This window comes from Sciurus carolinensis, chromosome Y, assembly GCF_902686445.1.
Source record: "Sciurus carolinensis chromosome Y, mSciCar1.2, whole genome shotgun sequence".
NCBI classification, from domain to species: Eukaryota; Metazoa; Chordata; class Mammalia; order Rodentia; family Sciuridae; genus Sciurus; species Sciurus carolinensis.
The window spans coordinates 4,728,709-4,746,837 of record NC_062233.1 but is presented as its reverse complement, the minus strand read 5'-3'; the positions used below and the strand labels follow the sequence as shown (position 1 = coordinate 4,746,837).

General features: G+C 35.2%; 1 protein-coding gene across 6 annotated transcripts in view; it reads right to left on the bottom strand.

The window, feature by feature from the left end:
• The window catches only part of LOC124973029 (zinc finger X-chromosomal protein-like), a 36,927-nt gene extending 21,634 nt beyond the window's left edge, over window positions 1-15,293 (bottom strand). The window contains exons 1-3 of one of the 6 annotated variants that reach the window (XM_047537237.1): window positions 14,941-15,293; window positions 12,640-12,787; window positions 1,025-1,121 (exon numbers count right to left, since the gene is read on the bottom strand). The gene's annotated coding sequence lies outside the window, so the exon portion shown is untranslated. Of the gene's footprint in view, window positions 1-1,024; window positions 1,122-9,274; window positions 9,326-12,639; window positions 14,474-14,940 lie in introns of those variants that run through there. The other 5 variants (XM_047537233.1, XM_047537235.1, XM_047537238.1 and 2 more) reach the window with 5 other exon arrangements.
• Window positions 15,294-18,129: the final 2,836 nt, after the last annotated feature.

The window sequence follows — 18,129 nt, the reverse complement described above, 5'->3', positions numbered from 1 at the left end:
ATCTAGAAAACATATAAAATTTTCTCTCATTCTTACTAGGCCTGGTGATAAAAGCCTATAATCCTACCTACTTGGGACTTAGGGTGACCATTCTCAGAACAAAAATAAAAGGGGTAGAATCGTAGCCCTGTTCAATCCCTAGTACCTGGGTGGAAGGTAGGGTGCCTCTGATTTTCAAAACAGTAACATAATAATCAAGTTAAAAGTATAACTATATTTAGGACTAGGGAGATAGCTCAGTTGGTAGAGTGCTTGCCTTGAAAGCATAGGCCCTAGGTTCAATCCCCAGCACTACACACACCAAAATAACCAAAAACAAAGTATAACTATATTTTTTCCTTTGGAAAATGAGAAAATAATTTATTTAAATTTTACAGCTCTTTATGGCTAGACAGTTCCATACTATCTCCTGGGCATACTGCAACAAAGTGCTTCTTTCACATTAATTTTTGGAAAGTATATGCTTAAAACCTCAAGAGAAGTAAATAAATCTCTGACAGAACTTTTTTTCATGATCTTGACATAAATATTAATATACTGCCCAGGATGGTCTTGAACTCATTCTCCTCCTAAATAGCTGGAACTTCAAGCTTGTGCCTAGCTTATAACAGAATTCTGCACATGAGGAAATTTTGGTGTAAAGTTAAGGTGAATAACTGAAAACATGTATTTTCCAACGGCTAATGTATGTAGAGAGCAAAGCTAAGGAGCCAAGTAACGTGTTAAATTAAAAAACAAACAAACTGGCTCTTTCATGGGGTAAAGTACTAAGAATAGGGTGAGAAAACTAAGACCCAAGTCACTTAGCCAAGGGAGGAAAACTGAAAAACTCAAATATGAATTTGAAGTAAGAAAAACCATAGATATTTTTTAAATGAAAATACTTGTAATCTATGCCAGTACAGGGTGAAAAAAATCAATTTAAAAAGATCAGTTTTGAAACATAAGGTACTAGTACTAATCTAAGAGATAAGATTAAAACAGTTATATTAAAAATTATTTTGAGAAGATTACATAATGTTACCCTTTCAAACAACTCCAAGCCTAAATGGTTTCCTGAGAATTTTTTGTTGCTGCTGCTCAGTTCCCAGGAACAGGTCATTTTAAAGCACTATGAAATCCTAGAATATTAAAAAAAGAATTTATAATTACTTTTATATCATTCCAATATTAATCAAGGTGCAATACTATGAGTGCTCAGAATTTCTTCTGTAAAACTAATTAACATTAAAAACAACAAAATGTATCTGCATTAATTCCAAACTTAACTACTTACCAATCTAAGCCAAATGCTTGCAAATGTCATTCATTATTTAAGGAAAAAAAAAAAACAGATTTTGGTAAAATAACATTTTTCAAAAATGCAAGGATGAAGCCACTGGACTATATTTAGAGAGGAAACTTATGACAGTATCAATGTATGATGGAAAGCTAACATCCAAAACTTACTTTTTGAAAAACACAAAACAATGGATAAATAATAAATAACCCAATGGATAAAAAATATGTTAACACAGTAAAAATATGTGTATACATATGTGTAAAAAGAATTTCACATCCAGCCCACATTTGCTACAATGCAGTGTCTATATAATATGAATCAGTTCACATAAAGAAATGATCTATTCCTTTAAATAGAATACCATGTTGATGTTAAGGATAAACACAACATATTATTTTCACAAAAAGTCAGAATTAAGAACAGGATACCCTTAAACATTACTGTTTTTTTAACAATGTAATCCAATAACCAATATCATTAGAAAAGATAAATAAATTCAGGACAAATTACTATTTGAAGCCAGTCAAGTTTCTCAGTTACATACAATGTAAAAATGAAACCCATAATAACAGAAAAACAGAATGATTTCAGGAATAGAGTAGCAAAAAATTAGTATACTTAAAGTCAAAAGAATTCCTATGTAACAATAGAAACCTCACTAAAAAGGCTGCCAAGTCTTAAGAATGTTTTTAAAAGATTAGCAAATGGAAAAATACATTAGTTTTTGAAAAAAAGTGGACTAGTAATATCTACTTTTTAAAAACATTAGCCTTTGTATTCCATCAAAATCCTAGTAAAATTCATTTTTATGTGTGTATCTAATTAAAACGTGTGCATGAATGCAAAATATGTACAGGAAATGTCCCATGACAGTAGTCTTTGAAAATGCTCCAGAGTATAAATAGTACAGCAGTTAAACATCATAGTGAATAAATCACTTATAGAATTCTCATACAACTGATTACAAACAAAAATAATTACTACATATAAGGTCATAGATAAATCTCACAAGAATATTGCTCTAAAAAGGCACAAAGAACCACTTTTAATGCATCCATTCTTACAAAGTTCAAATACTGGCAAACCAAACTGAAAATACAAGTCAGAATATGGGGGTGGTGGGGGGGGAGTTCCTTACAGATTTGGAGGAATAAATGTCAAGGAGGAGGGTTTGTGCTCTTGGTAGCATGAGTAGTGCTACATTATGATATTTTAAGACAGATGTTCCCAAGAATGTTTTCTTTTTCCCAGAAGACAGGAATTATTAAGTACTCTATCATTTGCACTTCCAGTCATTGCAAGGTCTGGAATACATTATTACTTATTATACTTCAAAATGAAGGAAGATTGCTTAGTTTTCTTTAATAAGCCCAACAAACTTGGTGTTTTATTTATTTATTTTTTTATGTATATGCCTACATGGAAAAAGTCAAACAACTCAGAATATTTTGCACACAAAAATTACATGTATACCATTAAGATGCTCTTTACAAGGCTTTTAGCAATTGACATTCCTTTACTAGTAAATGTGAATGTGTCTATTTCCTCAAACCTTAGTAAGCACTGAGGATTAACATTTTTGAAAAGTTTTACCAATCTTAATAAAAAAGAACATATGTCCAATTTATTTTTTTTTCCTTTGAAGTTCGTATATGCATTCTGCGGACTTTGCCATGTAGGCATTTACATTTCTTTTTAGAGAGTACTCTTGAGATTTTTATTGGAACTAAATAAGCAATTACAAAACTAATTACTCTGGAAAAAACTGACATCTTAACATTTTAATTTTTCTACACCATAACTATTCTTTCCTTTAGATCTTAGATTTAGTACACACAAAATTAAAGACTTTAATTTTTAATAAATATTTTATGAATTTTAAATTATTCCATTACATTTATTTCACAATACTGAATATTTACTACTAGCTTCTTTAGCAAAGAAGTATTAAGTCTTTAAACTTACATTCCTATTTGCTTTAAGCTCTTCCGTTTGCTTTTCTGGCGGGGGCGTGGGTACTGGAAATTGAAACCAGGGTCTTTACAACTGAGCTACCTACCCAGCTAATTATTTTTTACATTTTTTACATTTTTATTTTGAGACAGGTTCTTAGTAAGTTGCTCAGGACCTTATTAATGTGATGAGGTTGGCCTCAAACTTGCAATCCTCCTGCCTCAGCCTCCCAAGTCTCTGGATTACAGGTATGGAATTATAGGTGTTTTGTTTTTGTTTTGTTTGGTCTGATTTTGTTCCAGGATTGAACTTAAGGGCACTTCACCCGAGTTATTCTGTTTTCACTTTTAAAAAGGCTGTCATTTAGTCGTGCACACACCTATAATCCCATCAATTGGTGAAGCTGAAGCAGGAGGGCTGCAAATTCAAGACCAACCTTAGCTATTTAGTAAGACACTCCAACAACTTAGCAAGACCCTGTCTCAAATAAAAATATAAAGGGCAGGACAGATAGCTCAGTGGTAGACTGCCCCTGGGTTCAATTCCTGTTACTGATAAAAAAGGCTGAACTTCATAATTTGCTGCATGCAAACATTTATTAAGCCCTGTTTTGCAAATCACTGCATTTAATTTTCAACCTAACAATCTCATTTTTTAATTAAGGGAAGTGAAGTTTAAAAAGCTAAACAATCTGCTCAAGGGCACATAGGCCATAAAATACCCCAATTATATAACTACTTAATCCAGGTTGTCAAACTACCAGGTCTAGTATTGTATCAATACTCTACCTCATTATTTGGGATTTTAATCAATTACATTTCTTACACACTTTTCAACTAATTTGTTTAATTTAAAATCTCTATTACCTTATTCTATATCTCATTGGGGATTAAATAAAGAACTTTTACCTGATAAACTAACTGCTCCTCAACACACATTATTTTTGTTAGGAGGAATGATAAATACTATACCATTAATGACAAAACAAGGTAAATATAAGGTGAAAATGCACATCCTCAAAAAGAGAAATTGATTTTACTGTAATACTTTTCTAATTTTCTTGTAATATTTTAATCTAATAAAGTTTAAACATCTTTTTTCCTTAGTTACTATTCTATCTTACAGAGCACAGAAATTTTCATATTTTCTTTCTTTCTGATACAAAAGTCTTCAAATACAAGTTTAAAATAAAAGTAAAAGAAATATTCTGATTTCCTTCTCCTTTCTGAAACCAGATGTTTAACATTTAGGCAACGTGACTTAAAAGACAAAAACAGAAATAATTCATAAAATTGTTTAAAGAATGGTAAGACAATTCACTACAATAGAAAAAGAGGAATACAAATAAAAGAGTGGTACACAGAAATTACAAATTATGGTAACAAAAACTGAGAAGATTTTCTAATAGGAGATTAAGGACTTGTGATATCGAATAACTGCTAAGAGAATTTTTATTTTTTTAAATTTTGAGATAGTATCACTAATTTAATATGGAAAGCCTTCAATTTCCATTGTTATTCTGTCTCTTCATCCTTGCACTTTGCTAGAAATATGGACATGCAACATCAAGCCCAGTTCAAGGCACATTTTAAACAATTCTCTTCATAGGCTCTTTACAATGCAGCATTTCTAAAAAAATTTATATATGTACAGATATTTATAACATGTAACAAACCTTATACAATAAACATTTTACCTTATTTCATTATATAAATTGTTTATATTTATTATATATGTGTGTGTAAAGATGTACCTATCTATATTCACATTTTTAAGTTTCTATAATCTTTATTGGAGACAGACCTTTACATATACAAAACACATACAAAACAAAGAAAAGGCAATTAACCAGAAGACTCCGTTATTAAACAAAACAGATTTCAAGGCAAGAAACACTTATTTTAAAAAGTATTACTTCTTAATATTAAATGGAAATACTGCCAGTGAGACGTAATAGCTTTGAATAGTACCTAATAAAGTAGGACAGTTCAAGAAAAAAAGCCATAAGCTTGGGCAGCCTAAAAAACTGAGGCAGGAGGTGAGTTCAAAGTCAGTCTCAGTAACTAAGTGAGACCCTATCTCTAAATAAAATATTAAAAAGGTTGGAATGATTAAAAATATTAATGTTTTTGTAATCTTATAAAAATTTATAAGTATTTAGAGTTATATTTGTAAACTCAATTCTAAGAAATTTAGAAATCTACATAGGTAACAAAAGCATACTAGTGAGGAAAAAACAAAACATCATTGTGAAACTAATAGTGTTAAAAATCTACTCACAAAAACACCACAGATAAATGTATACAAATCACTCCTACATAACTGCTATAAAAAAAAAAAAAATCACTAATCTCTAAAAAAGGCCTATTTCAAAAAGAGAGAAAAGACGAACTTGATTTTGAAATATTTGGGGGTATTAAAATTTCTTTTTAGTTTGAGAGTTTTCATAAGTAGAAAGAGTAAGTTGGGGAAATTTCTTTGTTGTATCTCTTAATCCTTTTTTTTTAAGGCATTCACTTTTAAAGTTTTAACAATAAACGTTTGTCCCACACTAAAGGAATGTGTGTGTGTGTGTGTTCCTGTAGTTTTCCTTTTACCTTTCTTTTTGGAGCTGAGGATTGACCCAGAATGCTCTAATACTGAGATACATCCCCCCTTTTGTTTTTTATATTGAGACATCATCTTACTAAGTTGCAGAGGATAGCCTCAAACTAGTGATCCTCCTTTTTTAGCTTCTCAGTTCCCTAGGATTATAGGCAAGCCTCACTGTACACAACTCATTTTTCTCAGCCTGTTTTTGTGGACATATATATTAATTGGGAAGTTCGTCTTTTCTCTCTTTTTGAACTCTGGGTTCACATTTCAACTCAAAAGTTATATAACTTTCATTTCTTTCTAACAAGGGTCCTCAAAATAAGATTGCTAGTGATGAAGCATGCTTAATCAATCCTAGTGGAATCTGTCTTCAAGTCAAAGATTAACTACACTAAGCAAGTCCTAACGCTGATATTCTTATTTGATAAGATATTATTTTACTTATCCTACCCTCTCCTAGCACTCAATTGGGACTTCACAAATGTATGCTAAGGAGTTTCTTTTCAGAGTTGGAAATAAGCAATAAATGGATACTCAAAATATGACTCAGTTACCCAATTATTTTCTGACATAATAATAATGAACTCAATCAAACTAGATTCTGTTCACTTTGAAATTTATTTTACTCTTCCAAGGGCAAATTATTTTACCTGGTCATCAGATTGGTTAGTAGGGGTTAGCTACATTAATAACAAAAATGGCTGCATGATGACAAATGAACAATTCATGTGACACATTAGTAACATATCTAATAGCATGTTAATTCATCTGAACTCATGCCAAGTGAATACTATGAATACTATGGACAGTGAATACTATGGACAATGATAATACATCAAGACCACTGCCCACATCGCCATTGTTCCATCAGTTGAAAAATATACTCTGATTTTAAGATGTTAAAAATATAATGGAAAAAGTAAATCTCTGAGTCGATGTATTAGTCATGTGATTTTCAGCAAGACTGAATAATTTATTCAGTAGAATTTCTATCACAAATTATAATGGTGATTATTATGTTTTGAAATTGCTACGCGCAATAGCAAGAAAAATAACACAGTATTTTATAATACAATCAACAAGAGCTACACAGTGAGATTTGAATCAGTTCCACCAGTCAGTTGTTTCACCTGTTTATAACTTCCTGGCTTTTAGATTCACATATTAAAAAAACAAAATAATATGTGCAAGTGTGCACACAGACATACACACAAACATATCTTAGGGAGTTGATAATACAAACAAAATGTCATTATGTTAATAAAGAAAGCCTCAAAAACTGTACAAATTGTTACAAAAACAATTTTGAAGGTGATGAAAACTGGTGTCTCTGAAATACAATCTAGCTATTGTGAACTGCACTGCTATAAACATTGATGGCATTACTGTAGTATACTAATTTTAAGTCCTTGGGTAAAAACTGAGGAGTGGGATAACTGGGTCAAAAGGTGGGTCCATTCCAAGTTTTCTGAGGATTCTTCACACTGCTTCCAGAGTGGCTGCACCAATTTGCAACTCCACCAGCAATTTAAAGAGTGCCTTTTGCCCCACATTCACGCCAACATTTAGATACCCTTCAACAGAAGAATGGATAAAGAAACTGGGACATATACACAATGGAATATTATTCAGCCATAAAGAAGAATAATATTAGGGCATTTGCAGAGAAATAGATGGAATTGGAAAATACCTTGCTAAGTGAAATAAGCCAATCCCAAAAAACCATAGGCCAAATGTTTTCCCTGATAAGTGGGTGGGAGGTGGGGGGTGAGATAAGAATGGAGGAATTTTAGATTACATACAGGAAAATGAGAGGGAGAGAGGTATGAAAAATGGTGCAATGAGATAGACATCATTACCCTATGTACATGTATGATTACATGAATGGTATGAATCTACATTGTGTACAACCATAGACACAAATGATGTACCCCATTTGTGTACAATGAATCAAAATGCAGTCTGTTAAAAAAAAAAAAGGAAAAGAAAATAAGAAATACAAAGTAAGAAAACAGACATTGGCTGGGGGAGTACAGCTCAATGGCACAGCACTTGCCTACTACTAACAAAAACCAAACCAAACCAAAAAACACTCTTTGCTAAAACATTTGTTCTATATGTCAAAACCAACTTGAAATACACATATACATAAGAGACTTAATTAAAAAATCTACATGAAAAAGGCAAAGTTAGAATCCTACCAAAACTTTTTCCTCCAAAATTTTAGATTAGTGTTATAAATAACACTAAGAAAAAAGAAAAAAAAAAAAAAAAAGAAAAAAGAAGAGTTGTAAAACAGCTTAGTCTAGCATAAGTGAAGCCCTTAGTTTCATCCACAGCACAGCAAAATAAAAACACACACACGGAACAAAACAGACTTTTTCTTTTTCTTTTTTTTGGTCCCAGGGATAGAACCCAGGATCACTCAACTACTAAGCTACATCCCCAGTCCTGAGAATTTTTATTACCTTGTGACAGGGAAAGACTTTCTTAAATCACAAAAAACAAGTTATATAAAAATTTAAAGCTATTATTTTGAATTAAGTCTTATTCAACAACAGACTAAAAACAAGGAAAAACAAAGTCACAGACCAAAAAAAAAAAAAGACTTTTTTGCAATGTATATAATCAGTCATTTTTATGCAGAACATGACAATATACTAAATTAACAAACGAAGGGCAAATTGGGTCACGAATAGTTTTGTACAAACTTATTGAAAAGGAAAAACAGTCCACAAACAGGGAAGAGGGGCAGGTAGCAAAGTTCAATTTCACCAGTAATCTAACAAATGTACCATTTCATCCCCAAAAATCTAGAAAAAATTAAGTTGTCAAATGATATAGGGTTTATACACAATTTAGTTGGAACTATGTATACCATTATGAATAAAATTTAATAATTCCCAGCAAAGTTGACACTACAAAAGTATTTCCACTTGAATACAAGAAGAAAAATTATATATAAAGATGTTCACAGAAGCACTGCTTCAGAGTTGCACACTACTAACCCAAATGAACCTTGGATAAATAAACCACTAACAAATATAAACTGGAATAAAGATTAATAAATCAGATTAGTATTTTTTCAAAAATTTTTCACCTCAAAACTTTAAAATTGAAAAATTTAAGAACTCCAAAGAGTTCTTCCTTCCTTTCCTTTTTTAATAAATTATTTAATTGGTTTCTTTAGTTATACATGACTGTATAATGTATTTTGACATATCATAAATGGAATATAACGTCCCATTCTTATGGCTGTACAGATGTGGAGTTACACTGGTTGTTTTTAATATAGGAAAGTTTTGTCTGATTCATTCTACTCTCTTTCCTATTCCCATACCCTTTCACCTCCCTTCATTCCCTTTGTCTGATCCAGTGTACCTCTCCCCACCATCTCTGCCCCTTATTTTTAGTTCACATCCACATAGTAGAGAGAACATTCACCTTTGTTTTTTTGGGACTGGTTTATTTCACTTAGCATGGTTGTCTCCAGTTCCATCCAGCAAATGCAATAACTTCATTCTTCTTTAGGGCTAAGTAATATTCCACTGTGTATATGTACACTTTCTTTATCCATTCATCTGTTGAAGGGCACCAAGTTGGTTCCATAGCTTAGTTACTGTGAATTGAGCTACTATAAAAAATGGTATGGCACATCACTGTATCCAAAGATCTTTCCTTAGGTAAGTTATACTATTGCTATTTATCTACCACTTAATTTTTAAAAGATTTACTATGTTTGTTAAAACTAATAAACTTAAAACTAATAAATCATAAAGTGCTAGCACAAATGATATTTGTACTAAAAGTATTTTTGAAGATAAAAAAATTCTATTGCAAATCTCTAACATTTTTTGTGTGTGGGTGGGAAGGGTGGCTCCTAGGGATTGAACCCAGTGACATTCTACCACCGAGCTACATCCCTAGGTCAAGTTGTTTAGCGCTATAAACAAGTTCATAAGTTTTTCTGAGGCTGGCCTGGAACTTTGCAATTATCCTGCCTCAACCTCCAGAGCTATTAGAATTACAAGAGTGTACCAACAGTCCCAGCACAGTTTAACATCTTCAGGAGTCAGAAGGATCCCTCATTTCCTCTGTCATTGAGTTTTCTGAAAAGTCCTATCATGGGATTGTGGTTCAGTGGTAGAGCACTTGCCTAATACATGTGAGGCACTGAATTCGATTCTCAGCACCACATTTTTTAATAAATGAATAAAAATCTATCAACATCAAAAAAAATTTAAGAAAGTCAAGTCATGCAGTCTCAATAAAATTCCACTGTACATGCAAGGAAGTATCAAAATAAGAAAGCTAAATAACTTCTCAGTAGTTTTATGAAAAAAGGTTGCTGCTCACAGCATTTTGAGAATAAACTAGATTCATATATCATATATGCAACACGTGGGTATGTCTGAAAAACTCAGTTAAGTAAAAATAATATACAAAATTACATGTACAATATGACCTTTCTAGAACATTAAAACACAAATTGTCTTGGGTACACATGTGAGGATTCTGGTCTGAGGAAAAAGCAATGGGAAGTTAAAAAGGCAGTCTTTTAATTGAACCTGCAGGATATTATTTCTTTAAATAAAAGAAGTAAAAAGGAAAGAAAAAACAAAAAGTTACACTTGTTACATCAGAACAGCAGCTCTTCCACATCTTTGAGATAAATATTTAGTATATTGTTAATTATAATTGTGAATTTTTAGAATTTTTTTTAAAAACCCTTTAAGATGCCAGTAATCCCAGCGGCTTGGGAGGATGAGGCTGAGGCAGAAGGACTGAGAATTCAAAGTCAGTCTCAATAAAGGCAAGGCACTAAGCAACTCGGTGAGACCCTGTTTCTAAATAAAATACAAAATAGGGCTGGGGATATGGCTTAGAGGTTGAATGTCTCTGAGTTCATCCCTAATTACCCCTCCCCCCCCAAAAAAGGCTTAAGATAACCTATATTTTTTTTTTGTAACTCTCCTTGTTTCAAATTTGTCTTTTAGTAAGCAGGTTTTAGGGTTGGGATGTAGTCAGTTGCAGAGCACTTGCCTATAAGGTAAAAGGACCTGGGTTCTATCTTCACATTCTCTCTCTCTCTCTCTCACGCGCACACACACACAAAATGATGGTGGAATTTGCTTCTAATCTATTAATTACACATCATATTTTACAGTTCAAAGACAACTATATTTGATAAAATATTGCTTTGAAAAATAATTCTTTTCTCTTACAAATGGGCTGATCATACTCCTACCTACTGAGGTGAATACATGGTAGAGTAACTAATGTTCCTATTTTCTGTGTTTTGATCATGTGTGGGCATAAAACAGATATGAGATGCCCTAATATTAAAACTCTTTAGAACATGGTATCTGGTTACTTAATTTCAACATAAGACCCATTCAAACTCCATATACATTTCTCAATTCAAATGAGTCAAGTATATTTTTTTGGAACTAATGTTAAGGAGCTACATCATTCTGCTAGAGGTACCAAGAAGAATAAACAATTAGGATCTTCAAAGTTTAGGGAAAACAACAAAAATGTTGGAATATAATAGAGTAAGTCCTAAAACAACAATATCTATATTGTTCTACATGACACAGAAGAAAAAGCCTGAAAAATTTAAAGTCTAAAACAGAAATGAAAGAAGTAGAATTGTTTTAGGAACTCTGGTATGTGAAAGGAATTTTCAATAAATATTGCTGGCCCCTACCATGTATAAAGTGAATTTGGTTTTAGTCAATGGGGCTGTCAATAAGACAGGGAAGGAAATGTTTGGTAAGTTACTACAAATACTACATAAGAGGCTGAGAATGGTAAGGCATAGTAAAGAATAGGAGGAATAGTAGAAATGAATCAGGACATAACCCTCCTACATTCATATATTAATATACCACCAGTAAAATGCCACATCAAGTATAACCACAGTAATGGGATCCTAATTAGAATTAATTATATTCCACATACATATATATGTATTTGTGTTTGTGTGTGTGTGTTTAGTAGTAGTCTACTGTCTTGCATACCTAAAAAGAACAAATTTTAAAAAAAGTAGGGAAAAAAATGAGAAGACTGAAAATAACAGGACAGATTATTTGCTCTCAGAGGAAATCTGACATTTAAGTTACAATATCACAGGAGACAGACAAAACACACAAGGTTTCTGAAATGTACTTTTTTGTGTGTGATACTCTGATTTATACACTATACAATTTCCCAATTTTGGAAGTATTTGGTTCAGAAAAAAGTGAGATGAAAGGAAAAGTACTGACACAAGTAAACAGAAAAAAGTTGAGATTTTTGTTAGATAAGCATATACAAAAAGCAATAGGATATAACAAATGGCAAAGGGCATAGAGGAACATAACAGAATAAGTGGTCTTGAAAGGAGGGCACTCTCCTTTCAGGTAATGGGTCAAAAAAGGCAGAAATAAAGGAAAAGCATAGAGTAGAAGAGATCAAGTATTTACCTCAGATACTAGTTATTTCAGTTAAATAAAATAAAAAAATGTTATGGATGAGAGACTTCAAAGATCTTGAATCACAAATTTTAGTTCTAGCATGCACAAATATAAATAAGTTTAGTGAAACTTCACTGCATTTTCTATACAAGAAAGGAGCATCTACTTGGAAAAATACATGTGAATTAAAAAAAAAAGACTAACACCTTCTTGGCCCTAAAAAATGGGTCACTAAAGTATTCCACCAGTTTTATCAAGGTCACCATTCAGGCAAAAAATAGATAAGTAAATAAATAAGTAAAATTATATTTAATCATGTCTGACCAAACTCCATTAAAGTTATACACTTACCTGTCATCTTACGATTGAGTCTAAATCAATCTTAATCTCGTATATCCACTGTTGCTGTCCTGGAACATCCTTCTGCTGCTGTACTGTGCAGAATACAATTCTATCTTCTTTACAGTTCTTCAGCTGTTAAGATATAAAGCAACTACTTCTACAGTCAAAAAACAGAATGCATTAGCAAACTGCTTCTAAGACTTCTGCAATGCACTGTTTCTCCTCAGCTGTGACTGTTATAATAAACCTGAGAACTTCCAGATTCCTTCAGTATTTTCATGGAGCATCACTCCTTTGACTTCCTACATGCTGGGAAAATTAAAAACTGATTTTCATATCTAAAGTTCCAGGGAAAAAAATGTTTTTGTGTTGTCTGGCACTTCTGCATCTAGTACTTTCCTAAGTCATAGCATGAGACTTAGAAGCTTATAGGAATACTTACTCTCATGATGTGACTACTTTCATTAGGACAAGGTTTGCATGAGAATACTGAAAGCTTCTAAAGTTCAGGGATTGCTTTTCCAACCTGTTTCTTAATCCAAATTATTCCTGTAGTTTTCACCCAGGACAAATAGAGTTTTGGTAACTATTTTGAGTGTAATACTTATGAGCAAATAATGGACATCTGGTGTGAGACTTAAGGACAGAGAAACAGGAGCAACCCAGGAGGTTATATTTTAAAAGACACATTCTTGATAATTTTTTTCAGTAGCAAAAACATTCAATTTAGTACCAGCTCTCATAATTCCTCAAGTTTGAACAGTTTCAAACTTGAGTCAGAACTGCTAACAATGACTACTAACAGTTCAGGTGTGCCACCGTTCTGCTACATGCACAATCACAAGCTTTTCTGGTCTGAAATTTTACCACTTTACAATATATACCATCAGCTTTAGCCAAACTAAGAAGTCTGCTGAAAACGTTTCACTGTTGTAATACCCCTTTTCCTTCTCCTAACTCTACCTAACAAATCTTACCTATCCTTCAATAAACTAATCAAAACACCATTATGCATTTTCCTAGTGATGCAAATGGAAACTTCCTCTTCCCATGATATCCTAGCAAACTGTCTGCGGTCAAGCTCTGCAGTTTAAGAATCTTTCTTTTCAATCTGCTAACATTGGGCTTCGAGTTCCCAGCAAAACTGTATACTATGCAATAAAAAGTGTTAGTAAAGTTGAACTTTAAATAAACAAAATGTAATGCCCATTTGGGGCACAGGAAATCCCATTAGTACATTTAGTTGTCCAATAAGAAAATCAGACTCTTACCCAAAACAAACTCTACCCAAAGATCACAAATTATTTAAACACAGTTCTTGAAAAGAGTTCTACTCTGTTTTCGTGCTGTATAATTCGCCCTTTTCTTCTGGATCAGAGTAATTCATATTTTTTCCATTAAGTCTTATTTTTATTTTTCATATATTCGAGGAGTCAATAAGAATAGGAAAACCTCCTCCTCTGTCACCCTATTGATTACTTATGACTTCACTTTTCTGGGGTTCCCCGCCGCCTCTGTCCCCGAAGAACTCAAGTGGCTGCAAGTATCAGGGAAAGCCTCCGGACCTGGGGGAGGGATAACCTGAGCATGGCAATACAGCCTGTAGTTGCTCAGTAGAAATGCGCTGGAAGCGGGAGGCAGGGAAGAAAGGTTTTACTGTTGCCGGAAGCCGGAAACCTCTGCGCTCATCAAGACAGCAAGTATAGTGGCCGCGGAAAAGAGCGAGCACGCCCCTCCGCGCACACACGCCGCCGCGCAGGGGATCTGGTGTTAGTACCTAGCAGCCTCCGCCTGCTCTCTTACCCCCTAATGACTGTAGCGGAATTTTTTCCCCAGACGCTTCCTTCAAGATGGCGTGCCCCCAACCCCTCAACTTCCCTGGTGGTTCCGCGCAGAAGGCGCCGAGTCGCCGCCATCTTTCCCCCGCACCCCCACCCCCGCCGACATTTACATTGCGAAATCCGCCCAGCCAGCCTGCGGCCTTCAATTCCAGGCCTGCAGCCGTCGTCTCCTCACCAGGCCTAGTGCCCGCGCGGTACCCCTGGTCGCCTGTGGCGCCCACCAGAGATCCCTTGGCCAACTCCCGGACCTCCGGGCAACCCCTCCCCAGCCCCCGTCCGATTATGAGCGCGTTTCCGCAGCCGCTAGGGAGAGTCCGCCACGGCGGCCTCCTCGTGGCCTGCTCGGGGCCGCGCGCCCATGCCGCCCGGCCTAGCGCCCGAAGGGAGCTTTGCGGGCCGCCGACCAGGCCGGGACCAGGCCGCCGCGCGCGTACTAGGCCCCACGGCCACGGCGGCGCCCGACACTCACCGGACCGGTGTACAGAGTCCGCGACCGTGGCGGGTCCTGCAGGACGGCCTTTCTCAAGAGCACTGGGCCGGGCTCCGGCTGGTGGGGCGGGCGGAGGGAGGGAGGAGGGGCCGAGCTCGGAGCTGACAAAAAGCGGCCCAGCTCCCCGGCACGGGCCCGCCGTCAGCACGTCACGTCACCGCCCGGGAGAGACCCAGGAAAATGCGGAAGGATAGACGGCCCCCTCCTCCGCCCCGTGGGTCCCACAGTCGCTTCACGACCCGGGAACCCAGCGGCCTCGCTACCGCGAGGTCTCCGGAGGCCTTAGTCACAACGTTCTTTCCCTCTTCCGCACTCCCTCCCACTGGCAGCGCGGCACGCGCTGCTGCCTCGGCCGCCCGTAAAGTCCACGCGGTGGTCCACTGACCCCGCAGTATAGAAGGCGATCCAGGTGTATCTCCCCCGCGTGCCACATCGTATCTGTGGACCACGGCCGATCCCCGAAGACCTACCGCCTCTCTGCCCCAGTCCTGGCCGCCGGCGCCAGCTGGAGTTGTTTGCAGGTCTTCAGACCCCCGCCCGAAGTAAATGTTTCCCTTCATCCCCGTGGAGTGGGGGAAATAAAATTTAACAAACCTCGTCGTCCCCTGCCTTTCCTTAAAAACAAACAAACAAACAAAAACCCACACACAAAAAGATGGGATCCGAGAGACGAGTTATCTTAGAGCAAATAATTTGGTTAAACTAAACCGCTTTAAGGTTTTAGAAAGTTAACAAAGCTACCTTACTTGAATTTGTTTTAAAAATTTTTTTGCGAATTGTGAACAAGTCCTTAATGTAATGTTTTCCTGTATGACCTTGCTTCCGGTTTTAAATTCCGAAATAGGAATCTTTTTTTTCCCCCCCTTGTATTTTTCAACATCATAGAAAACTAAGGTATTGTTTTCTTGTACACTACTTACAAGTATGTCTAAAAAGTCTGGGGAAAGTTGATTAGACAGCGGTGATCAATTCCAAAATCATGTATTTTTTGTGTTGTGATGACTTTCGATTTTCAGGTGCTTATTGAATCCAAACTATGAAAGTTACTAGTAACAAGTTAAGCAGTGTGGTGTGAGTGTACATTAATCTGGATTTAGAACGCTACACTTATCACTATGAATCTAAATATTACAAAGACATTTAAACACAAAAATAAGACGAATAACATACAAGCATATATTCTGAATGTAGCAGTGATGCATTTTAGTCTTCTGCCATACTTATTTCCAAAACGAATTCGTGTCCTTAAACCTCAGACATCTTAAAATCATGAAATGCTTTAGAAAAGGAAAGCCAAGGTAGTTGGGAAAAAAAATCCCTGACAACACACTGAATTAATTTTCCTCTCAAAGAACTACTTTGATATTTTATTTTTTTCTAATTCCATCACACTGAAACTATTTCAATGAAAGAATACTTTTCAAATAACTAGTATCCAAGTATTTTTCAAAGATCTACATTTAATGCTGAGTTTTCACATCATTCATTAAAATTTTAAGCATCCATTCAAAAACATCTTAAGTTGGTCAGTTCCCTCCCTGATTATTAGAATACTAAAATAATCGTCTCTATAAAGCACGTGGAAACATAAAGACTATGATTTCCTAATTTAAAGAACATAAACAGTTCAGAGAAGTGATACTTTTTACAAAGCTGTGACACTACTTTTCTTATAGAAGAAATCTTAATTTGATTTAAACACAATGTATATACATGGGTTTATGTTGTTTCCCCATTCCTATATTTTTTTTTCTTTTGGTACCAGGGATTGAACCAGGGGCTTAATCACTGAGCCTTTATTATATTTTATTTAAGAAAGGCTCTCCCAGAATTGCTTAGGGTCTTGCTAAATCACTGAGACCGGCTTTGAACTCACTATCCTTCTGCCTCAGATTCCCGAGCTGCTGAAATTATAGCTGTGTGCTACCACTGTGTTGCTATTCTCTGTGTGTTTTAAATGGTGTTGAACCTGGGTTCCACACATGCTAGGAAAATGCTGTACCATGGTACTTATATTGCCACACAGTTTTGCTCCCTCTGTTTTAAAGGCTTTTTATTTAAAGAAAATTATTGATTTTTAATTTTTTCCAGTGCTAAGGACTGAAACTGAGGGCCTTGCATATTTGTACTGATTTCACTGGTCACTGCCTTAGTATTAATGAATAGAACTCATGGCAAACATGCACTTGGTGCTTGCATAAAAGAAACTCCATATAAAGCCAGTTGTGCTAGTGTGTATTTGTAATCCCAGCTACTCAGAATGCTGAAGCAGGATTACAAATTGAAATCTGAAAGGAAAATTAAGGGACCACATCTCAAAATAAAAAATTAAAAATTTTTTTCTCAAAAAAGCCTGGGAATATGGCTAAGTAGTACATATAGCACTTGCCTAGAATGCATGAGACCCTGGGGTCAATCTGTTATGGGGGTGAGGGGGAGAGTGAATAAAAGAGTGAAAACTTTCTAAAGTGCTCTGTTATTGTGAGACACAACAGAGGAAATTTTATACAGGGAAACTGGAAGCAGAACAACATTACAAAAATATATCAGGAATGCAAACTACCCAGTTGCAAAACAAAAGGAATTTTTTGTGTGTCAGAGGAATTTCTGTTGCACATTTATCTGCTAAGGTGTGTCAGATTATGTAGACAGAATTAAACAAAAGATTCTGATACTCTTGTGAAGCCACAAAAATGACTTGAGTCTTCTTCCAGAACAGAATGGAAAAAAAAAAAAAAAAAAAAAATTTGCTTCACTTTACTGAGTGAGGAAAGATACATTAGTTCTGAATAAACACACTCAATATATAAAATTCATTCTTTTATATGCCAAATTTGTAAACATATTAGTTTGCAAGGTTGCCCTAAAAAGATAGTACTATGTGGCTCAAATGAGAAATTTATTTTCTCACAATTCTAAATGTGAACAGTCCAAGACATGAATGTGCCTAATTTCTTCTGACAGACTCTCTTTTGCTTGTAGGAACCAGCCTTCTCACACTTACTACTTTACTTGCAGGGGAGGATAGGCATTTCAAGGCATAACATTTTACTCCTGACTCCCTCAAATTCAAGTCCTTTCTCACATGCAAAATACCCTGTTAGTTCTAAAAAAATTTTATTCATTACCATATTAACTAATTTCAAATTATCTAAACCAAGTATGGAT